The sequence below is a fragment of the Macaca mulatta genome, chromosome 9, assembly GCF_049350105.2.
Source record: "Macaca mulatta isolate MMU2019108-1 chromosome 9, T2T-MMU8v2.0, whole genome shotgun sequence".
Classification (NCBI taxonomy): Eukaryota; Metazoa; Chordata; class Mammalia; order Primates; family Cercopithecidae; genus Macaca; species Macaca mulatta.
This window is the reverse complement of record NC_133414.1, coordinates 93,274,387-93,300,009: the sequence shown is the minus strand read 5'-3', so window position 1 is coordinate 93,300,009 and position 25,623 is coordinate 93,274,387. Positions and strand designations below refer to the sequence as shown.

General features: G+C 35.1%; 1 non-coding gene across 1 annotated transcript; it reads right to left on the bottom strand.

Moving 5' to 3' along the window:
• Positions 1-10,540: 10,540 nt before the first annotated feature.
• On the bottom strand, positions 10,541-10,608 carry LOC114670252 (small nucleolar RNA SNORD2). Its single transcript, XR_003719731.1, has one exon. It is a non-coding gene; the product is annotated as a small nucleolar RNA SNORD2 (small nucleolar RNA).
• Between the last annotated feature and the right edge of the window lie 15,015 nt (positions 10,609-25,623).

The window sequence follows — 25,623 nt, the reverse complement described above, 5'->3', positions numbered from 1 at the left end:
TCCCCAAAGTTTCTGTCCTTCGTATTAAGTAAGCTACCAGGACGAGTGAAGGGGCAAAGTCAGCTGGGGCTGAGTCAGGCAAGTTCATGCTCTGAATGCCCATGTGCTGGTACAAGCAGCAGCCCCAGTGGGAATCAAAGGGCAGTCTTCTAGCCACAGGAAGGAGTGCAGCTGCCCCTTATGTATAGAAGAGTCCATATGGGGAGTGGAGAGTAGCAGGTGGCAGTAAGCTCCATCCAGCTTCCATGCACTTGGCAAGGCACGTCTCACACACACAGTGTTCCACTAGCAACAGCCAGCTAGGTTTCAAGGCAGTCTGTGCCCAGAACTTAATACTGACCCAGGCCATATTCCTTTCTCACTGAGACAGAAACTGTGGCTTTGAGGCCATGGCCTTTGTGGTCCCCTCACAAAGCAGGGCATCCAGCTCCTGTGTCTGTGGCTACAACATACTTCCCACTCATCGCTTGGTTCTGGCTAAGTGAGTTTGTCCTTGCTTGAGATTATATCACGCATCTCAGTTGTGAGCTTCTCTCAACCTGTGGCCACTTCCTGAGTTAACCGCCTTCCATGAGGTCCCCTGTGAGGTAGGATCAGGAATGGCTGGCTACTTTCCATCCTTGCTGGAGTCTGGGAGAGCAAAGCATGGCCCGATGTTGTTCCTTCTCATACACTCCCTACTGCTCATTAAATCGGTTCCAATGCTGGGTAGGGTTAAGGCCTTCCCTGTTGGCCTGGATTGCCAAATTCCCCAGTGGGAGTGCATATCCCAGAGGCAGTTTCTCCTCCTCTTACGATCTGGGGACTTACAGTATTCCACTTGTCTCACAGTGTATGCTGCAGCCTGCCACTTCCTTCAAAAGGACTGTGGTTTCTTTCAGTTTTCCCATTAAGTTCCTGTGTTGCTTCTTGAAAAATGAGTTCACAGCATGAGCCCCTACATGTTATTTTGTCTTGCCAAGTGGGAGAGGCATACTCACAGTGTTTCCAATCTGCCATGCTGAGGAAAAAATAATGTAATTCCTCTCTTTTCAAGTCACCGAAATATGACACCCAAAATTTACATTAGAAACTTCTCTCCTTTCTTTTAGTACAATTATTTAAATACTTAGATAATAAATTTTATGTATCCATACAGCTTTTTAATCCTCACATTTAGGGAAACAAATACATTTATATAAAGTAAATACTCATTCTCTAAATTTAACCTCAGGATTTTTTTTTACAACTTTACAAGTTGTAAAGTACTCAAGAGATGTTCTTGTTATCTACAACATCAGCAGAAAACTCTGAAGTGAGTTACAAACTTGCAGGTGCAATAAGACTATCGATCACTATTCTGCACATAAACATCAAGTGTTTTCCAAGTGGCAGGTGAAAGCTTTTTTATAAAAAGGAATGTATACAAGAATGCTTTGCTGTGAGCATTGCATATAAAAGCATGAATAGCTTGGCAGAAAATCACAGAAAAATAGGCTAACACTTGGAAAAAGAGTGTTTTGGAGAGTGGATGTTTATTTACCTAATTCAGTTCCGCTTCTTAGACTTCTCAGACTGAAAAATAAAACAACCTTGATACAATATCTAACAGCCATTTCAATATCCAGTGGGGCAAGTGATTCTTATTCCTTCTTGTCACTTGCATATTCATCATATTTTAGAATTTTATTTTTTTCAAGAAATGATGAGTGTATATTTCTTGACCAAATATTTATATTGCACATGTATTCTTTTTTTATATCCACATTATTTGTCCACACTGAGTGAATGGCTCAATAGAGTGAGTTTTGATTACATAATTTACCATAAAAATTATTGAATAATGCAGAAACAAATGTAAAAACTGTCCTAGAATTCAGAAAATTAATGTAATACTTTAGTCTTTGGGAAAAAATATTTAATCCTTTAAGCACTTTTTGGGAAAAAATTCTGAGACTAAAATCAAAGTTTACCCTTACTAACTGTACAATTTGAAAACTGAAGCCAACATAATTTCCTGTCTCTATGTCGGACAATATTGGAGCAGGGAATACTTTCCAATTAATAGGTTAACTAATATTGAGAATAAGCAAAGTCAACTAAGCTATTTGATTGAGAAAATACTTGCTTCTAAAAGATGAGACTGTGACCAACTGAAATAGCTTATTTAATAGGACAAATTGGTTGCTTGTCAATAATTGCTTCAAGACCCTTGCTTACTATGGCAAGTAATCTAAAACTTTTATGTTATAAACTAAAATTTCAACCAACTCTCTGTCTTGCAAAACTTTGTTTAAAATCACAAAGCCCAGGTTCCAATATCTTACAAATGATTTTCTTTGGTGTTTCACTTCTGTATAACACTACTAAGAAAACAAAATCAAGGTGATTTTCTTGTACTGCAGTAGGAGTAATAAATTTAACTTTACTTATTCAACATTGTTGTTGCTGTTGTTTGGTTTGTTGATTGGTTTATCTGGATTTTGAGATTTTGCTTGTTGACAAACCTGGAGATGTCATTGATATCCAATACAAACACCCTTGCTACTATGGCTGAAGTCCTCAACTGAGAAAAGCATAGTCCTCTGAGGTGACTTAATCCTCATGCTTGGGAGTCACTTCTTTAGTGCTGAGGTCTTTCTTAGACATCTGTTTAAATATGACAGTGAGGTAGTCCTCATTCAGTCTGAACTCAAATTCATTTTTTTTTTTTAAATTTTCTAGCTCAAACTATATTTTGCTTTGTAGGAAACAGAAACCTTTAGGAATACTTCAACTAATCTTATTTAAAAACTGTTCTCAGTGAAAAAATACCTTCTTACTAGCCTTCCTGTCCGTTCTTATCACTTTATGCCTTGAGACTTTAAGAAAAAGTCAAAAGAAAGATGAGTCCATATTGGAGAAAACCTAAAGGACAGAAGAATTGAGAAATCCTTATCTGAATGGCATACTTGGGTAAACTTTGCCTTTGGTCATCTTTTCAAAAAAAAGTTAAGAATTTTTTTTTTTTTTCCAATCTCTTTATGTCCCTGGGAATAGCTTTGTTCCAACCCCCAGAACTGGAGGATTTGTCAGGTTGGAGATGACTGGTCTTAGACCAGTTCTTGAAAAAAGAAGGTATATTAGTCTGTTTTCAGGCTGCTGATAAAGGCAAACTGGAAACTGGGTAATTTATACAGGAAAAAGGGTTTAATAGACTTACAGTTCTACGTGACTAGGGGGGTCTCACAATCATGGCAGAAGGCAAGGAGGAGCCAGTCATGTCTTACATGGATGGTAGCAAGCAAATAAAAGCTTGTGCAGGGAAACTGCCCCTTACAAAACCATCAGATCTCATGATACTCGCTCACCTTGATGAGAACAGCATGGGAAAGACCTACCTCTGTGATTCAATTACCTCCCACTGGGTCCCTCCCACAACACATGGGAATTCAAGATGATATTTGGGAGGGGACACAGCCAAACTACATCAGGAGGTTTGCTTATGCAAACAGTTACTAATCTGTTACTAATCCGTTAGTTACAGTTACTAATCTCTTGTAAGGTACTGGTCATCTGCTTGATTCTCTAGGAAAAAAAGAACTTTTAAACTCTAGTTTATATTTCTGTAACTAACATTATTTTTACTAAGAACAAAAAGAAATTGTCACTTTAAAATATCTTTTAACATAAATGAGATCTTTGGTGTGAAATATGAATTACCACAATTATGAAAGAAACACTCATAAGATTACCATTTGTCTAGGAGTATACTTTCTTCAGTGTGGGAGGCCACTCTCAGTTTCTGTACTTTGGAAATTAAAACAGTAACACTTTTTATTCTTACGGCTTGATGAAATTTTCTAGTGCCTAAAGTTTATTTCTTGCACTGGCTATTGGCCATAATAATTCTTTCTCCCTTTCTCTCTGTCTCTCCCTGTATGTGTGACAAAATATTTTCCCAAATTAATATCACCTTCCCTCTTTATTAGGGAATATGAATGGGCCTTTAATAGGTTTTGCTTCATATTCCCCCTTTATCCTTCTTTATACTTTCTCCATTCTCTTGGGAAATTCTGAAGACTAATTATTTATTAAATATTGTTTATTACATGAACATTTTAGAAATTACAATCATAGTAAATAGAAAATTTTAGAAATTCTACTCCAGTTAAATAGTCATAATTTCTAAAATAAAAAGTAAAAAAGTATTTGCTTCTTTTGTGTTTGACCCCTACATCTGAAAAAGAATAGTTTAATTTGTAGCTTGGGCAAGGGTCTTGGTGCCTAGATAAGCAGAAATGTTAGACATATAGAAGTTTCAGGGGCATACCAGAATGTTAATCTTGGAGATACGGATACAGAGATTTCTTTATACTAAAGAGTTGATGTAATATTCCTCATACATAAATGATGCTTTAGAAAAATTAGAGTGAATTAATTATAATACTCTTTCTTGTTTTATCACAATTTAAAAATGATTTTAAAACAATATTTTACTTTGTACAACATTTGATTTGGATTTCAGACTAAATTTTAAATATATCTTTTAAAAAGTTACCTTTAAAAGTTTGTTTTATTGATCCAATGAATAAAATTTGTCAAAGTAATAAAAAGTGTAACTTGATATTCTTTCGTTTTCTATCTGCTAATATTTTCTTTTATCCAGAAAGAATAATGCATGTTAACTTATTTAAAATGATAATTAATATGAATGATGTCCTTAAGGAGAAGGATATTACAGAGTTGTTGCTTCTTTCTCATACTATTTAGATAAATTAAAATGTCTTTAGACTTGGTTCACAGGAAAGAAAAATTGGGGGGCTTTCAGATAGTGAACCTTCCTAGTAATTCCTACTTATTTTATTATTTCTATTAAATAAACACAAAAAAATGATTATAATTAAACATCTTCTTCTCCATACATTCATCCTCAAAGTGAAATTCTAGACAATTAAGTAGAGGCCTAATGTTACTGATTTGGAAAGAATCTTCTACTTAGCTATGAAAAAGTTGCTAACTACTAGCTTGTGGACCAACTGATCCATATATTATAATTGGTTACACAATGTTTTCAAATATTGAAAATTGTGCTGGGCGCGGTGGCTCAGGCCTGTACACTTTGGGAGGCCGAGGCGGGCGGATCATGAGGTCAGGAGATAGAGACCATCCTGGCTAACACGGTGAAACCCCGTCTCTACTAAACAAAATACAAAAAATTAGTCGGGCGTAGGGGCGGGCGCCTGTAGTCCCAGCTACTGGGGAGGCTGAGGCAGGAGAATGGCATGAAGCCGGGAAGCAGAGGCGGAGCTTGCCGTGAGCAGAGATCGCGCCACTGCACTCCAGCCTGGGTGACAGAGCCAGACTCTGCTCAAAAAAAAAAAAAAAAAAAAAGAAAGAAAGAAAGAAAAAACTTATAAAAATAATTCCTGATTATTTAAAGAAATCTGTTGATCTTGCATGCCATTGAGAAATAGTCGGCTGAAGCTGAGTATATAGTAATAATTGATAATATACTGAATATTTGCTATAAATAAGACACTATTTTGAGCGCTTTACATATAATTTAAGTTTTACAATTGCACAAAAATAAATATTACTAATAGATCAATTGAAAAAGGAAATTAAGACATAGAAAGTATTAACAGCTTTCTTACCGCCATATAGCTAGTAACTGTCAAGATTTAGTGGAGGAATTCTGACTTCAGAGTTTGTCCTCTTAACCACCCTGCTATACTGCTTCCTTAAGTCTGAGTAAATGTTTTTCAGTTGACTAGTCTCTATAGCTGTAGGGTAAGACAGTAGTCCCTGTCTCTTCTAGGTTACCTTCATGACTGCTTAGGTTTTGAAGTTTATTATTATTGATCAACTTTGAATAAAGTGAAATATATAATTCCATAGACACAGAATAAGCTCAATTAAATGAAGAAAGAAAAAAAAGACTATAAGTAAGGAAGTTCCTATTTCTATCATACTTACAAATACAGTACCTACAAATATTTCTATAGTACTTACAAAGTATTGTGACTTCCCATTAATGGTAGAAAGCTCTAGCTTAACAGTCAACCTCTAGTTCAGAATTACCATGTGACTTACTCATCTTATTTAATTTGCCACAACTAATCTCTATAGATAATTTCTTCATGGACAGATAATTTTCTCTCATTTCCTTGTTGCTTTCAAGTTGCAACTAAATTTTCTTTAAGTAAAGAATATTTCAGTAAATTGTAATGCAAAAATGTTTACTTATTTGTAAAAGATCTTTTCCATATCCCTATATTTCTGTATAGTATAAACAAAAGACATGACATGAGTTAAGATGCAATATAGCCCCTGTGTTTACTTTAAAATCTTTTGCTAAGACAATATTTTAACTATAGTCATTTATTGTTATTCGTAGTAATTATGCTTTATGAAGTCACCACAAACACAATTAACAAATACTGAACCATTGCTTCCATGTAAATACAGAGTTAGATACCCGTGAGGCTCTTGAAATAACATTTTTGTCAACTGATAAATGCATATTATGTATTACGTGGTTTCTGTTTAAAGATAACTTATTTAATATTTTTTTCATAGTACTCCTGTTGTCTATTTATTTATTTATTTATTTATTTATTTATTTTGTGAATTTCCATAGGTTATTGGGGAACAGGTGGTGTTTGGTTAAATGAGTAAGTTCTTTAGTGGTGATTTGTGAGATTTTGGTGCACCCATCACACGAGCAGTATTCACTGCATCCAATTTGTAATCTTTTATCCCTCACCCCCTTCCCATCCCTGCCCACTGAGTCCAGAAAATCTATTGTGTCATACTTATGCCTTTGCATCCTCATAGCTTAGCTCCCACTTATGAGTGGGAATACACAAAGTATGGTTTTCCATTCACTTAGAATAATAGTCTTCAATCTCATCCAGGTTGCTGCGGAATGCCATTAATTCCTTTTTATGGCTGAGTAGTATTCATATATATGTGTGTGTGTTTGTGTGTGTGTGTGTGTGTGTGTATACATGTCACAGTTTCTGTATCTACTTATTGATTGATGGACATTTGGGTTGGTTCCACATTTTTGCATTTGCGAATTGTGCAGCTATAACATGAGTGTGAAATTATTTTTTTTCGTATAATGACTTCTTTTCCTCTGGGTAGATACGTAATAGTGGGATTGCTGGATCAAATGGTGTTCTTACTTTGAGTTTTTTAAGGGATCTCCACATGATTTTCCATAGTGGTTGCAGCAGTTTACATTCCCACCAGCAGTGTAGAAGTGTTCCCTGTTCCTTGCATCCACGCCAATATCTATTATTTATTGATTTTTTTTTTAATTATGGCCATTCTTGCAGGAGTAAGGTGGTATCACATTGTGGTTTTCATTTGTATTTCTCTGATAATTGGTGATGTTGAGCATGTTTTAATATGTTTGTTGGCCATTTGTATATCTTCTTTTAAGACTTGTCTATTCTTGTTCTTTGCCCACTTTTGATGGAATTGTTTTTTCTTGCCAATTTGTTTGAGTTTGTTGTAGATTCTGGATATTAGTCCTTTGTCAGATGTATAGATTGTGAATATTTTCTCCCACTCTGTGGGTTACCTGTTTACTCTGCTTGAAAATGGACAACAGCACTATCACTCATGATTAAATGAAGTTTATTCAATACCATATTTTCTCCAAAACCAATATTACAGCCTTCTTTCACTTAGTAATACCAGACAGCACCTTAGCACTACAGTTGCAGGTCATCTTAAACAGCAGAATCACCAAAAAAAAAGAGAATTAAAATGAAAAAAATGATATTAAATAGACTATGAAAATTACATTGTTTGCAGTATGAAAGCAAAACCAGAAGGCAAAGCATCACTACATTCAACCTCATGTGGGACTGTGTGCATCAGGTAACACACATTTTTCAGTGCTCTGCACATGTCTGCAAAAAACCTTGAAAGTACTGTGAGTATTGACTTTGGAGTTGCCAATAAATTTTGGTAATTAGACGAATTTGCAAATTCAGAGTTCATTAATAATGAAAATTGATTTATTTTACAAATTAACCTTTTAAATTCAAATAGTGATATCAGAGAAAACAGTCACTAAAGACATTTTTGTGCATTTTATTCACTTGAATTAGTAATGTTATAATTCATTTTTATTACACATTAAAATAGGGGTTGGGAACACTATTCTCACAACTACCGGCTGTAGCCCATCTGCATATATCTAGGCCACTGGAGACTTTCATAGAGTTCTTTCACATTATATTGTTTCACACAACAGTCCTTCCTCCCAACTTATTTAGCCCAGACCATTTGGTGTTTATCCTTTGCCTCATATTATTCTTGATTTATTCATTTAGTTGAATCTTATCTTTTCACCACTGTCTAAGCTTCTTGAGGTAATAGACTTGTTTTTAAAGAACATTTAATGAAGCGTTTGGCCGAACTGTTCATTGATCTCACTATATGGTGTAGTGTTCCTCTTTTTTCACATTCTTCTAGTTTTTTCTATCTCAAGCAACCTGTGTTCCTGTTATTGTCTATTTCCATCATCTGTGCACTCATTTACATGTTTTCAAAAGTGTATTCATTTTTCAAAATCTAACTGAAAGTACAAACGAAATATTGTTCTTAGTGTTCCCCAGTAACACTCTCAGGTTTAGAGGTCCCCTAAAGAAACTCACAGAACTCAGAAAAGCTGTTATACTTGTATTTATGGTTTATGACAATGAATGGGTATAGCATAAAATCAGGAAAGGAAAAGGGTATAATGGATAGAGTCCAAGAGAGACTTGCTATTTGTTTCTGGCTGTTCTTTCCAAGGGGAGTAGTATGAATCACACTGAATTCTCTCAGCAATAATGTGTGATAACATATTTGCAGTATTGCCAACCAGGGAAGCTTATCCAAGTCTTCGTGTCCAATGTTTTATTGTGGGGTGGGAGAGAGGGTGCATGTAGACATGGTGTGCCCACATGGCTGACTTATTTACATAATCTTCAGCCTTTCCAGATTCCAAACTGATATGGTACTGTATGGTCCAATGTCTTCACCATACATCACATTGTTACCATAAACCTGGCTAATAATCTGGCTTAGCCCAAAGCCCCAGCTAAACAAAGAGAAGATATTCTAAGGGCTTATCTTCTAGATCCAGTTAAGGGTCAGACCTTTCTTTGGAATATGAAGATTTCAAAGAATTCAGGCTTGCTGAGTTAGTCTTTTACTATACACATGTAATGTACTCCATGAACCCTCCCACAACATCTCCAAACAGAAATAAATTATTCCACCTCTGAAGTCATACAGCACTTTATTTCTTTCTTCCACATCAGTTGTTTCCTTGTTGTAATGTAATTTGTTAAACTGAGGCTGTTATATGTCTAACTTGTGGAAGAAAAGAGAACAGCTAACTAATTGAACACGTTTTGATTTTCTGAGCATGCCTGTAGAGTAAGAACGAAATCTTACTCTTTCTCATCTAGAATATTACAGGGAGAGAGGATGATGAGGACTGTTCATAGAAAAGGGAATCAATATTAAAGACTTGACAGGTACTAAGGGAGGAATACTGGCTAATTGAGAAGTTTAAGCTGCTTTGTCTTCCCAACTAAATTTGAATAAAATCCACGTTAATTGCACTTTTGAGAGGGGAGAGGAAAAAATACAACCTTCTGAGTAAGATAAGGTAGGGGTAATAATAATAAGCTAAGACTGCCGACCACGTTGATGCTACATGTAATGGTTCAAACAAGCTTATCTTCCCTCTGTAGATTCTTAATTCTGGACAGTAGACTCATGTTTGAAGGAATGTTTAATTTCTTACGCACACTATTAGTAAGGGTTCTCTAGAGCGACAGAACTAATAGGATAGATGTATATATAAAAGGGAGTTTATTAAGGATTATTGACTTGCACAATCACAAGGTGAGGTTCCACAATAGGCCATCTGAAAGCTGAGGAGCAAAGAATTCAGTCTGAGTCCCAAAACCCTAAAAGCAGGGAAGCTGAAAATGCAGCCTTCAGTGTGTGGCTGAAGATCCAAGAATCTCAAAGCTGAAGAACTTGGAGTCTGATGTTCAAAGTCAGGAAGCATCAGCATGGGAGAAACATGTAGGCTGGAAGACTAAGCCAGTCTAGTCTTTCTATGTTCTTCTGCCTGCTTTTATTTTGGCCACACTGGCACTGATTAGATTGTGCCCACCCAGATTGAAAGTGGGTCTGCCTTTCCCAGCCTACTGACTCAAATGTTAATCTCCTTTGGCAACACCCTCACAGACAACCCAGGAACAATACTTCACATCCTTCAATCCAATCAATCTGACAGTCAATAGTAACCATCACACATACTTAGCATATTTTTCAATTCACAACTTAATACCTAATTTTTTGTGTACTTAGCATGTGTTAGAAACTATTCTAATATTCTAAATACTTTATATGTGTTATATCACTTAATCTTGTGAGGTAGGTTTTCTTTTTTTTTTTTTTTTTAGGCACGGTACATATTTACAAATCCCACATCAAAACGTCACTTCTGCTTCACACCATGTATTGCATTTAGAACAGGAATTATGCTCAAATAATAAAGTGATCAGCAGTGAGTATTCTCTTCATTTCAGGTCACTCCTAAAGATGACTGTCATCAATTCATCAGATAGATTTTTTTTAGAAATCAATACACTGAGATAATTTAAGCAAGCTACTCAAAATCCAAAACCAGTAAGAGGCAGAGCACATATTTAGACTCGTGTGATCTGGCACCAGAGCTCATAATCTTAACTTTAAATAATACTGAGTTCTCTAATAGAACACCAGTTGCTGTATTAGTACAATGAATTAATATTTAGTATTTATCAAAAATCTGCTCAAATGTTGATATTTGGGTTAATTCCTGACCATTTCTGATGAAGTCATAAGGAAAATTTAAGCCTTCACTGTAGAATACTTTTATGTTAAAGATGAAACACTGGGCTAGAATGAGTCACTGGTTTGATTCAGAATCTGAACATATATTTTCTTCGTTAGAGTTCGAATTTCAGCTTAAACAAATAGAATACATTCACCCTTTCCTTGTGGTCAACAAAAAGTCAAACGAGCAGTGAAAACTAAGTCATGATTCACTGTTCAGCTGAAACAAGAGACCTTCAGAAGGACCACCATTTTTCTGAATACTATCAATACTAACCTAGAAGTCAAAGTGGATTATTTGACTGTTTGATGCTGCTGGAGAACAACTGGTGGTAAACTCTGAAACATAGAAAATAGGTATAAATTATCTTCTTCCTTTTATAGTTGTTACACACTTAAATATTTATGAGGAATAAAAGATGAGAGCTGAATGTACCCAACAGACAAAAGAAATCAATTCAAGAATGTAATGAAGCAAATACAAAGAAAGCAAAACAATTGATAGGAAGCAGGGAAGATTTGTTTTAGCTCTGCGGGACCAAAGTAATCAAAAAGAAAATAGCTCAGCTGGAAACAAAGGTGCTTTGTTTCTCCTGATTGAGTTGTCTTGTCAATAATAGACGTGGAAAACAGAGGAGAAGACCAAACATCTCGTTTGATCCTACATTTGGTAAGGTGTGCATAAACTGGCAAATATAGTTTCCTAACAAGGACGAGACTATAAAGAAAACAAGCCCTAAATCTTAAAATCTTAAGATACTAGACTCAAAGAAAACTTAGAACTCATTTGACTCATGTTGTTTACGATAGTTATCAATCTCCTGATCAAATGTTTTCTCATATGTCCATGCTCTTTAATAATTCTATTATAAATAGTTTTTAAAATATGATCTAAGATCAAAGTGCTGACAATTTCCAAATATTATTTTTTTCATTAAAATAAGTGTCACAAGTTCATAGAAGAGATAAACTTTGAAGATTTACAATCTGACCCATATAAGAAAAGAGCTCACAGGATATTTTTCAAAATAGAGTTAGGGGTTACAAGCGCAGTTTTGTTGCATGGATACCTGCATAGTGGTGAAATCTGGGCTTTTACCTGAATAATGAACATTGTACACAATAGCTATTTTTTAACCCTCATATTCCGCTCACCCTTCCACCTTTTAGAGTTTCCAGTGTCTATTATTTCGCTCAGAGGGACGATATTATTATTGTTACTGATCGGACAGTGCATTCTTGCTTGTGCCTCCTAAGAATGTGATAATGTAGAAGCTAGAAATTTGAGGAGAATGCCAAATGATCTGCTTTAACTCTGAAGATCTTCAGATAAAGTGGACTTACAGGACAATCCTCTCCACCCAGAAATCTCTGCTTTAATGAAAGGAATAAAGCAAGACAGTCAGTAGGTTGGTGCACAAGTAATTGCAGTTTTGCCATTACTTGTGCACCAACCTAATAGTTCTTATCCAATCACTTACTATGACTGCTTAAATAATAAGGTAGGCAGTCCTTGCTGTAGGATCATTAGTAATCTGCCAGCTTTAGTACTGAGTGAAAACCATTGCCTTTTCTAGCTCTCATGTAATCTGCTTTCCCCACTCAATTTGACCAAACAACTCTGATTTTGACTTCTATTACTGAAACTGTGACTTTCCACATGGCTTGAACATCTGAACATTAAGTTCTACATTGTAAACAAAACCACATTATTTACAGTTCCTGTCCATTATGAGTAGTAAGTACATAAAGCAAAACACAGCTTGCTTGTTGGACTACAAGTTTTCCCTTGTGGAAAACTGTGGTCTAAAAACTTGGCCATTCTTGACCTGAGATTGGTAACTCCTAACTTGAAGCAATCCATAATCTGGTCCTGACAATTTTTGAGTAAATGGAATAACTTCTTCTTTTTTCTTTTCTTTTTTTTTTTTCTTTTTTCTTTTTTTTTTTTGAGATGGGATCTCCCTCTGTCGCCCAGGCTGGAGTGCAGTAGTGCGATCTTGGCTCACTGCAAGTTCTGCCTCCCGGGTTCACACCATTCTCCTGCCTCAGTCTCCCGAGCTCCCAAGTAGCTGGCACCCACCACTATGCCTGGCTAATTTTTTGTATTTTTAGTAGAGACGGGATTTCACCATATTAGCCAGGATGATCTCGATTTATTGATCTTGTGATCCACCTGCCTCGGCCTCCCTAAGTGCTGGGATTACAGGCATGAGACATTGCGTCTGGCCCTAACTTCCCTTAATTATAGTGATAATTAGACAATTCAATAAATGAGAGCAGTACTTCAGAACTGAAGAGTTGGAAACCGCAGAACCTTTGAGGTACCACAGAGTAAACACAAGTATGCATGGTGCTTACTAAAAAAATGTGGATTTAAAGTCCCTGATTTGTACCTATTGAATACAATTATTCAAAGTCATTTTCAATAATTCACTTTCATATGCATGTTTCCTTATTTTTCCATTATCCCTGCTGTAAGCAGGACATAGCAGATTGTGAATTACCATAATGGAAAAATATTCTCTTCTATGAGTTAAACTAATTAAATCAACATGTAGACAGTGGTAAAGGAACAGCTTATATACAGGAGCAGTTTTACTTCCATCAATCCATCTAAAGCATGTACACAGATAATGAAGGAGTTCAGCAGGACAAAAGTGGATGGCAACAGTGAATAGAGCTTAATGTTGAATATAGGAGATAGTACCACATTGGTCACCAAAATGTTTCCACAGGTATATGACAGAGAGCTTTATTCAGGCTTCTCCATGGTCTGAGTTAAAATATATCCATTTATCCTTTGTCTTCACTTTCACTCCTCTCATATCAGCTAAATTTTTGATTACTAATAGATGTCATGGCTATCTTGATTTGGAGGTACGAGGTCCTCTAGGAAGCACTATGACATTCTTCCCATTTAAAGCACATATCCTGCTCTGTAAATACGTAAACTGGGATAACTATAAATAAGCATTATCCATCAGCCTAGTGTGAATCTATCACTGAGCATCTGATTGTCCCTGGGTGAGTTGGTTTCTGACATAAAAGAGTGAGGATCTGACCTTGGTGTATAGAAGATGCACCACGTGGTGTCCATGGCAGCTAGTTGTCAGACTTCCCTCCTGTCACACTATGGACCACACAATATTCTTCAAAACATTTGTAATTAGCCTCCAACTGCCAATTTAAATCATTTTTCTTTGTATGTGACAATAGAGAGTAATACAGTCATCTTCAGTATCTGTGGTGGATTGGTTCCAGGGCCCCTGTGGATACTAAAATCCAGGGAAGCTCAAATCCCTTATATAAAATGATATAGTACCTGCATGTAATCTATGCATATTTTCCATCATACTTTAAATCATTGCTAGATTATGTACAATACCTAATACATTGCAAATGCTATGTAAATAGCTGTTATACTGTGTTGTTTAGAAAATAATATCAATTTTTAAAAGTCTATACCTGTACAGTGTAGGCCGATTTTTTTCCAAATATTTTTTATTTGTGGTTGGTTGAATCTATGGATGCAGAACCCACAAATACCAAAGGCTAACTGCATTTAAGATGTAGCATAATAAGTGGTGTGATATTTTTCCTCTCTCATTTTCAATTTCTTTATAAGAAAAATGGGGCTAATAATAGTACTCACTTCATAGGATAATTCTAAGGGAAGTGAGAGATAGATGTAGCACTTAGAAGAGTGCTTGATGATGCATTAAGTATGCAACTAATTTTAGTTATAATTATTATGTTATATGACAATTACTATTGTTCCACTATGACATGGGGTCAGGAAATTCATAGAGTAATGCTACCTTAACAGAATATATGAAAAGAGCCAGATAGTGGGAGCTTGAGCTAAGCATTGGTTTCATGCTACTAATTCATTGGTTCTCTTACTTGACTCCTAGATACCAGATCTTTTGCCTGCTGCTCCTGACATCTGATAGTGACTTGATATTCAGGAGATAGCCTGCTTATTATTTCTCAAGAAATGAACATCCTATAATAATCTCTAATTTACAAACTTAGAATTTTGACTATTGTTTAGATATCTTAGTCTTGGCTTTCTTGCTCCTACTTGATGTTGTCAAGATAGTTGGAGGATAATGGATTAACCAGGTCAATGATGAATCTTTACTTTTGGAGAATAAATAGGAAAATCTTTAATTTATTCTGTGTAAAATCCACTACCTCCTTTTACTAATATGTTTAATACCCCTTCACTCTTCATCAAGAACACTTTGGAAAGGTTCTGTAGCTTTTCTTTAATTTTCATCTTGCCAAATCTCTTTCCCCCTGCTCTGATCAGCACAGGGTTGGAGATTTTCTTACTGGCTTTTATGGTATCCATTTGGGTTGGCTCTAAGTAAGAAAATACTTGAGTGTTTTTTTCCTCCCTGAAGATACTTGTTTCTCGCCAAACTTTGGGTTAGTGATTTGCCTTTCAACATCAGCTTTCAGGAAATTTTAAGAAAATATAAATTTTCAATTTGTTCAGCATTTTTCTTGTTGTAAGGATAGGAAAGAGTTCATCCCAGATCTTTAGATCACCATATTAACATATAAAATTATGTCTTACCTTTTATTTAGTCTCTCTTTATAATGTATAGCATCACTAAAAGAATATGGTATTTACATATGAAAACACATACAGGCCAATGAAACAGAACAGAAAATTCAGAAATAGCCCAACTGCATTTGAGAATTTAATACACAATAAAGTTGTCAACTCAAATTTATGGGAAAAAGATGAACTGTCAATAATTAGTGTTAGGATAAGTAATGAAACAGAAAAAAATAACATAATCAAAGCACAATTTTGTTCTCCTCATGTGTTTGAATAAATTCCAAGTAGATTTAGAGATTTGCATAAAAAAAAAAAACTGCCACTTTGGGAGGCTGAGGCAGGCGGATCACGAGGTCAGGAGATCGAGACCATCCTGACTAACACAGTGAAACCCCGTCTCTACTAGAAATACAAAAAGTTAGCCGGGCGTGGTGGCAGGCGCCTGTAGTCCCAGCGACTCGGGAGGCTGAGGCAGGAGAATGGCATGAACCAGGGAGGCGGAGCTTACAGTGAGCCGAGATTGCACCACTGCACTCCGACCTGGGCGACAGAGTGAGACTCCATCTCAAAAAACAAACAAACAAAAAAACAAAAAAAAACAAAAACAAAAAAACGAAAAACAAAAAAACTGCGTCAAGTAAAATTTTCACAAAATAGAATAAAAATCCCTGGGGGAACCCCTATATAAGCTGGGAGTTTAAAAAAATTGTAAGTATGGCTAAAAATAAGATATAATGAGGGAGAAAGATGAACAGATGTTATTATAAACCTAATTTAACTTAATAATTGTAATAGATAGATAATGGAAGCCAATTCACAGGATTAAACCTAAGAGAAATGTTTAGAAATTAAAATTTTTGAGGACTCTGAAAATATTCAAGATAATTGAAGGTAAATAGTAGTGGAAAATGTAATTGGAAAGAGACCTAATAAGTTTTAATAAGTAATTAGAAAGATTTAAGCCTTGAAGTAGTATAGAAATCTGCAGCAGATTATATGCAATTTCAGCTTCATATATATCTCTACTAAAGTGAGAAGAACAAAATGAAGAAAAACTTATTAAAATATGAATTTATCTTTTATTTCCTTTTCTTTACAATTTATTATTATTATTATTTGAGACAGGTTCTTGCTCTGTCACCCAGGCTGGAGTACCATGGCATGATGTTGGCTCACCACAGCCTCCACCTCCTGGGCTTCAGTGATTCTCCCAACTCAGCCTCCCAAGTACTTGGGACTACAGGCATGCACCACCACATCCTACTAATTTTGTCTATTTTTTTTTTATAGAGATGCAGTCTCACTGTGTTGCCCAGACTGGTCTTGAACTTCTGGACTCAAGCAATCCTCCTGCCTCTGCCTCCCAGAGTCCTGGGATTAGAGGTGTGAGCCACTGTGTCTGGCTAAAATATGGATTCTAAAAGGTTAACATAAAATAAACAAACACGACTTTTTTACAAATATGAGAGGGAGAGTGTGTTTCAAAGATTTACTTAAGTAATTCATTTATGGAGCACCTAGAAGGAAATGTTGGTTCAAAGGAGTGTAAGAGAAATAAAGTTATTAATACTGAAATAATAATGCCAAAATCAATCCAACACTGGGTAATGTTCCACAAGGCAACAAAACTGTGAACTTTAGGAATTATCTTTTCTTAAGGCATGAATTATTTGTATCTCTACAGGACAAAATCCATTTTATTTACTATTTCACAAATATTATTTACGCCATTATCACTCTTCTACAAGTTAATATCAACCTTAACAGAATTGTAAAATATCCTATACAAAAACAAAGTGTAAGTTAAGGAAAACTGAATAACCACAGATAAATTAATATTTGAATGGGACTGTTAGACCTACCCACTAAGCTCTAGTAAAACACTGAAAGGATACTCTATTATAATTTTGCTTATTTCCAAATTTTTGAAATTTGTGTTTTTTTTAACAATCTATTTCAAGCATGAAAAATAATCAATAAATATATAAACACTGTATCTGTTTTTCTACACTCCAAGCTTTAGGGTCTTTTCAAGAAGCAGCTCTTTGACCTATTTATATTTTAAGATATTGAATAGTATCAGTCTAATTATTGCTCTTGTGTATTTTGGCTTCTTCAAAAAATTATCATTTACAAGATAATTTAAAATTTGGAAAATAGATAAGTATTTTAAAATTATATTTGCATTTCCCTAGCATTTATTACTTTCAATATTATACTAAGAACATATATTTTTTATTTTAATATATTTTTCACAAGATCATATAAAATGTAATGGCATTTTGGGAAAAATACAAAGCACACCAAAGTCATAATACAGGATTTATTGCCTTTAATAAAAGTATTAACTACACTAATAGAATCATATTATTGCTGACTTAACGCATCTCTTATGAGCATCACACCAAAATACTTTATACTCAATAGAATGCTTAAATGCCTTAAGCACAGGAAAGATATTCAAAATGATAGCAGCTCTTTTAAAGGGCATACTTGTGAGGGGAAGAAGTGCAATGACTAAATATGGTTTAAAAATTTCCACTTTAAGTTAAGGACATGAAGATAAAACGTTGTGACTTTCTAACAAGTATGTAGAGGTTTAACATGTATATGTATACATTAAACATTTCATCAGTCTATATATGTGTATATAGTATATAATAGTAGTAGACTACTATATACATATGTATATAGACTGACCAAATGTTCTGTAGCACTAATAAGCCAAGACAAAAAGGAATAAGATTCAGGTAAAAACATCTTAATTATTCATTAGCTAAAATCCTAAATAAAAAAAGGAATGCATATCAATAGAGTGATTTGGATTTTTTGTTTTTGTTGTTGTTCTTGTTATGGCAGCAATTTTTAAAATAATAAAGATGACAAAGTACAAGCTAGGTTTGTTTAATCTATTTCATTGGTTATAATCAAACTTCAAATATCTCATTTTCAGTTTCTAGAGAACCAAGACATAGAGCCAAGCAGCTGGAAAGCGTATCATTGATCAAAGGAGGAATGTAAATACCTATTTGGGAGCAAAGTATTTCCATTTTCCTAACAAACTTGTTTTTTTCCCATCTCTTGGAAAACAGCATCTTCTCATCCTTGGCATAAACTTTCTCCAGGTCAAGATCAGAGAACAGACCTGTAGAAAAAGTAGTCCTACCAAAAGACTTTCCTTTGCCTTCATGACTTCCTCTTCAGACCACCAAAGTTAGGGGTTTCTGCAGGGAAACTGATAGCCAAAATTGTATATATTTAACTCCAGCACTATAATTGTACATTAAAAAGGATGGATTTACTTGATCATTAAACAATATTATTATTAGCTAAAGAAACATACACACACAGACACACACACATACATACACATGCACATGCACACACACACATCAAGTTTAGAAAAATGTGCAAAACAAGTTTTTGGGGTAGGCTTATTCATATTTTTCAAAACATACTGAATTCGTATTGGATGAAAGGCTTAGTAATAGTATCTGTAATCTGTTTATCCCCTTCCCTAGCTCTTCAGTTATTAAGATGGATTGTCAGCATTTCATTTTTATTAGGTTCCAATCTGGATGGCTCTGCTACTAGTGCATGCAGGTTTACATATGTATAGTTATGCATGTGTCATTGAACATTTGGGTACGGTTGTATAGATGTGTAGGTATTTGACTGTATGGTTATATGTGGAGATAGGGGAGTTTTGGGGGTGTGGGTGTGGGGAAGTAATGGGAAGTCCTATAGATGCTCCACTCTAGGTTGGTCCTTCACTTGAAATGCTACCTTTGCTTCACTTTCCCAGAAACATTCAATAGTAAGACAATCAAGGACATTATATCTATGCATATCAAAAACTTCAGCTAAGATCCCCAAAATTAGATTTTACTTCACCATTTCTGTCATAAAAGCCACCTCCAGCTCTTAGAATTTTGCTATTTCCAAAATCATTTTCAATTTTCCCTTCCTCAAGTGTTCTTGGTGAATTTTGTAGCCAAATAAGACAGTTACCAGTGAACCTACAGAGTAAGCAAGGAACAGCAAATGTAGAATTGGATGATGACTTCTCTGTAGGAACGGAGTTTGAATGTGTTCTAAAAGGTAGCCAAGTAGACCCAGAAGGGGCGGCCCATTATCATTTCCATATGAGCAAGATGGGGATAATAATTGATTTTAGGGCTATTGGTGTATACTTTGGTTCAAACAGTCTGATTTTAAAGCATTTTAGAATTCATATCCTATAAGTATAGAAAAATCAACAGAATGCCTGACTTGAGGAAAATATCAACTAAAAATTGGTAAAAGGAGAGTGAAGCCTCTATCTTTTACAGCTTGTTGGTTTCCCCTTTCTTTTTTCACATTTATAATTTTTTTTATTATTTATTTTGTGGGTACATAGTAGGTATATATATTCATGGAGTACATGACATGTTTTGATAGGCATGGAATAAATACTTGAGGAGATGGATACCCCATTCCCCATGATGTTTGCTTTCCCTTTCTAGGTGAACCTACCCGATGAAAACATTGAAAATCTTATTTTTTTTATCTCTTCCACTTTATGAATTCAGTCTATCTAGTAAACACACTCATATCAATATGTTAGAAACAATCAACACAAAACACATTACTGACAGCAGAATTTCGGTGCCTGCCTGTATGCTCTTTTTGAACATAAATGACATATTTGCCATGGATGAGGTTACTTGTGCAGAAGAATACCTTTTTAATTTGAAATAATATCTTCATCCTTTTGAGATAGAAAAAAAATATTTTTTAAATGAGATTTTCATTACTTGAAATTTTTTAACTAGAATTTTCCTATTATCTTGCTCCCATATTGGACAGGCATAGATTAGGTGAGTCAATCCGTCAGGATTTGAATCCAGGCTTCTTCTTCTACTGTCCCTGTGACTTTGAGTACAAAATTATTTAATTAGAAGTCATTTAAACTTTTTTGTTTCTCAGCTTTCCTCAATGTAGAATGGATCTATGATAATGTCCTACAACATAGGGTTATTATGAGAATTAAATGTGACAATATTTGCAAAGAGGTTAGGACTCTGCCAAAAATATAGTGAAATGTACATAAGGGATTGATTAATAAAGTTTCAAATGACTGACTTGGAGCTGGCTAATTGTCAAAAATTTTTATAAATTTTGATGGTAAAAATACATTAGCATCGCAATGTAAAACAAAAGGAAACTGTCTCAATAACTTCATTTAAAGAATGCTCTTCCTATAAAACTACTAAAACTAAAATAAGAAATTGTGTATAATGCTGCTAAACTTCAACAGGGCATTGGAGTGGGAATCCAGAGGCTGGTGGCTAGTACAGTATTGATACTGGCTTAAAGGGGTAGGGTAGTGATGGGCAGAGAAGTGCGGCCTCCCTGGTAAGGGCTCCACCCTCAGTCCTGTGCCCACGGACCTAAGTAAGGACAGACACTTCTGTTTCCCGGCCCAAATACTGCATTTTCCAAGACCACCCTGGCCCACCATGCCCTCATCCTGTGCCTCCAAAAACCCTGAGAATCTAGCAGGAACAGACACAAGTGGATGGACAACAAGAGGAACACGCTGACAGAGGCCAGCATGCCGTGGATGGTGGAACAAAGTGGACTCCGAGGGAAATTCGGCCTAGGACAGTGGGAAGAGAGCCAGGACACTGAGTGGCAGGATTCCAGGGCACGACCACCTTCTGGCTCCCATCCATCTGCTGAGAGCTTCCAACACTCAAAAAAACCTTGTATTCATTTTCCAAGCCCACGTGTGATCCAATTTTTCTGCTACACTAGGGAAGGAACCCTGGGATGCAGAAAGCCCTCTGTCTTTGCAATAAGGCAGAAGGTGTAATTGAACTTATTAACACAAGCTACCTGCAGATGGCAAAGCTGAAAGAGCACACTGTACCACATGCCCACTGGGGTTTCAGAAGCTGTAAACACTTAATCCTGGACACTGCACTTGGGGTCGGAGCCTACACTCCTTAAGACCTACCCATCTGCCTGCTCCCCCTAGGAGTTTGAGCTGCAGAGCTCCTAAGAAGCAAGTCACACCTCATTGCACGCCCTGCAAGCTGGATAAGGGAAAACTCCTCCCGTTTCAGTATTGCTGCTGATCATCCAAGCTGCTCAGTAAGCCTTTTCAGCTTGCTAGATTTCAGCTGCTTTATCCTTAAAAGGACAGTTATTCTTTTGAGAAAGTAAAAATTTTTATAAGGCTAAATCATATAGAAATTATAGAAACTTCATTCTAAATATAACTTTAGAAAGCACATCATCCACACCAGTCTCCCCCATCCAAAATTAGAAGAAGAAAATCTAGAAAGAGAAAATAATTTGCCACAATTACCTGTAATACCATCTCTCCCCACCCCACCATGGGAGTGACACAGTTAATATTCACAACCCAGACCCTTGAGGTGGATTGCTGGAATCACTAGTTCATTCAAGAACATCTGAATCTAAGTTCATTATACAATGCTGTGCTTGTGGAAGGCCCACTTTTCTAACATCCATCCAAAGAGAAGTTTAAAATATTTAACTGGTAGAGGGTTTACGTTAAGGAAATAAAAACAGGGTTGCTACATGCACACAAAATGAAAAAGGAATATATTCTAGGAACCTAGTTTGGAATTAGATTAGTAAGATTTGCATTCGAATGAGGGTAGCTGGATTTTTCTCAGTGCTTTCATTATTTCCTCACCAACTTAAGGTCTAATACATATAGAAACTGCTGGATATTAAGGAGTTTCCTGTAGCCCCAAATTGCCTGTCATCAAATCAAAGCAGTTTTTACATAAGCAGATTGCCTTACAACAAGTGAAAATTTAAAGCATGATCTTTTGTTTAAATAACCTAGTAGATGAGCTAGTTTTTATGTAATTATTTGTACAATCGATAAATGTTTTAAAAATACATATTTAAGTTTTAAAGGCAAGGAGTAGGAAAATAAGCTATATTTAATTTAGTCTTGTAGTCTTTTACTTTCAGATTTAACTGTAGTTCAAAATTGTCTATCTAAAAATTTGTTTTTCTGTTTGATAAATTGATCAAGACATATTGAGCAAGAATAAATTGATGTACTATATGGAAAGCTTACATCACTAATATGTAAACAAGTGGATTGTGACTCAGTCAGTCTGAGTTCAGATTCTGTTTTCATAACTTACTAGTTCTATGCCTTTGAATGAATCACTTTACCTACCTTTGTCACAATTTCCTTACATGAAAAATGGGGATATTGCTAGAAATATTACAAGGGATAATGCATGCATATGAAACACCTATGAAGATCTGTGTCAGACATTTCATAGCTCTCAAAAAATGGTATCTATTATGTATACATGCATTACACTTTTTAACAAAATATCAATATAGTCATAGAAATTAGAATTTATTAATTTTAAAATGTTTACTAGATTTCTACAATATTTTATTTTCTAAAAGTTATATGACCTTGCTCTTTGTTGGAGGGTCATGTATCTGTGGTTGTGATTCCAATAACTACTAGTCTGCTTGTAATAGCCATTCTGATAGATGTGAACAGTGTTGTGTATATATATATATATATTTGTTCTATTTAGCTATGGAATAAATCCAATTACTATTATTTCTACACATACTCTTTCTTGATTTTGTTTCCCATATTATTCAGGTGGCTTTTGCACTGAGAGCAAACACAGCTGACAGCGTGGTCCACTCTTGCAGATGCAGCCCAGAGTATTTGTCTTCTGATGGGCTGGTGGTTAAAGGAGTAAGAGGAAGAGAATCTTTGAAGGGGCAAAGTGGTAAGGTACTGGCTTCATCACCACCTACAGAATTCAGTACTTTTCATCCTAGCCTACTGGGAGCATTAACTTGGGCACTTGTATGTATGTGCACACACTCACCTACCCGTGAATGCAACACTCTGTCATAGTGATCTAAGGGAAATTACGTTTTATAAGGAAAAGGCTACAGCAATTTTAGAATGTTATTTGAGTCAATTACAATATTTTCTTTCCTTTTCTTCCTTTAAGTGATTAGAAAGTAGTTGAATTAGTTGATACAATAGTAGAGCTGGAATAAAACATTTAAGCAGAGTTAACTTTAAAGGCAAATAGGATAAATGGATATCTGTGTGATATAAAAGACAAAATGAAGAATTATTTTTCCCAATTCATTCAGCATTATAATGGAAATTCCATCATCACAGTCTCATTCCCTGAATTTCCAGGAATAATCAAAATGTATAGGTTATTTAAATGGTAGAATGTGAAACCATTCTTCATATTTTTAGTGTGGGCAAGTTCAAGAAAAAAATTTACTGTCAAGATCAAGCTTTGTAGCAATGACAAACAGGATTAGGACTTATGAGAAGCAAATGTACCACTAAAGTCAAAGTCTGCCACTTCTAGATTACTTATGAAGGTTAGTTTCATAAGACACATAATGAGACCTATTGGGAATCTAGAATTCATGGAAGAGGGGCTTGTAGTAAGAAGAGAATTTCTGAAGGTTAGAGAAAAGTAGCCATCTCCCAACTTTGCCATCTCTATCACTTACCTTTATATATAGGCTACTGCCTTTATATACAGTCTTTGTGTGTAAACTAAACATATAAGTATGGGGATATATTGTCCATATCTTTTTAGCAATCATAAAGTCAGGCACGTGATCTCTGACACCATTCAAGAGCAAGTGTAGAAAGGGAATTATTTTCATCATAAAAATAAAGTGTTACTACTACCATCACCCTGAGAGGGAAAACAGCTTGAATTGTCTTTCTTGAGAATTATTTCAAACACCTCTTGAAACATTAATGATATAATGTCTGATATAATAAAATCAATAAATGTCTGTGTTGGGAACTAGGAGGACTCAGGGAGCTACTTTTTCAGAAAAGTTAGCATGTCTCCTTAGTAAGACTTTATGTTTTATTGGGTTTACCCACATCATTGAGGCTTTGGAAAACATTGGCACATTCACTAATTAATAGATGATTTTAACTTAATTATTTTCAGTCTTTTTTTCACTTTCTTACTGACACTCCACTCACACCAGTAATTGAAACTAGAGTTCTAAAGGCTTTATTTCTGAGACAGGCTAAGAGAAGTCAAAGGACAGTGAAACTTAAGGCTTACAAGCAAGGAACCAAAGTATTTAAGGTTGAATTACTCGTTATTTTCACACACATTGAAGAAGATATTAAAACTTTACCAACTTACATTAAAAGAGAAAACATCTTTTAAAATGTAGTACCTATTTAATCATTATCTAAAGACTGGCCTGGTTTTTATGACTACAAATTTGATTATTCTGAAAGTCAACATATCAAACACTAGTTAATTTAAACAATTTATCGTATGGTATTTCCTCCTAATAAGTCTCTTCCATATTTCTTTATTTTGAAACAAAATTTTTGGCATTTCAGCTAGCTATTTCTTATTTATATTCTGTGATTATAACAAAGTTTTTTCTTATTTGGATTTATTTACTAATTTATGAAACTCATGAGCCAAATACCAAATATTGGATTATACAGAGCACCTGAAAATTTTTCTCTTATTGATCTAAAAGTCAATTAATTAGAAAGGATTTCGTTCCTGGATTATTTTTGAAATACAATGTAGCTCTTTCTCTCTAAAGAGGCACTTGACTGACAGAATCAGAGAGGTGGGTAATACCAGTCATGTTCAGACAAGACCTACTTGACTAGGATATATTCAGTGGCCTGGGAAGGTAATTCCTTTTCAGTGGGAAATCTGAAAAGAGACGGGAAGTGATCACAAAAGGAGATATTCTTCAAGTAATGTTGAAGAGCCTTCCAAATGAGAAAGAACTTTTCTCCTCAAAAGTCAATATCCTCCCAGGCCAACAAAACAGAATTTTTACCTTGGTTTCTCAGATTTAAAACAACTATCATTCCAGTGTTTTTCTTTCTTCTTCTGTTTTCTTATTTCTCCCTTTTTATGTGACTTTTCAGTCCAGACCATAATATTCAAATGTTTAAATCTCTCAAAAACTTTTATTTTTTTCCTTTTGAATGAAATTTGTGTTTGTTTGTTTTTACAGTAATGCATTTTATAAACTATTGGCAAAGCAAAATTGTAGTATCAATAAAAGGGAAAATGCGTTTCCAGATTTCAGGGAAGGAAATTTAACTGTACTCAACCTTCAGTTTTGTTTTGTTTTGTTTT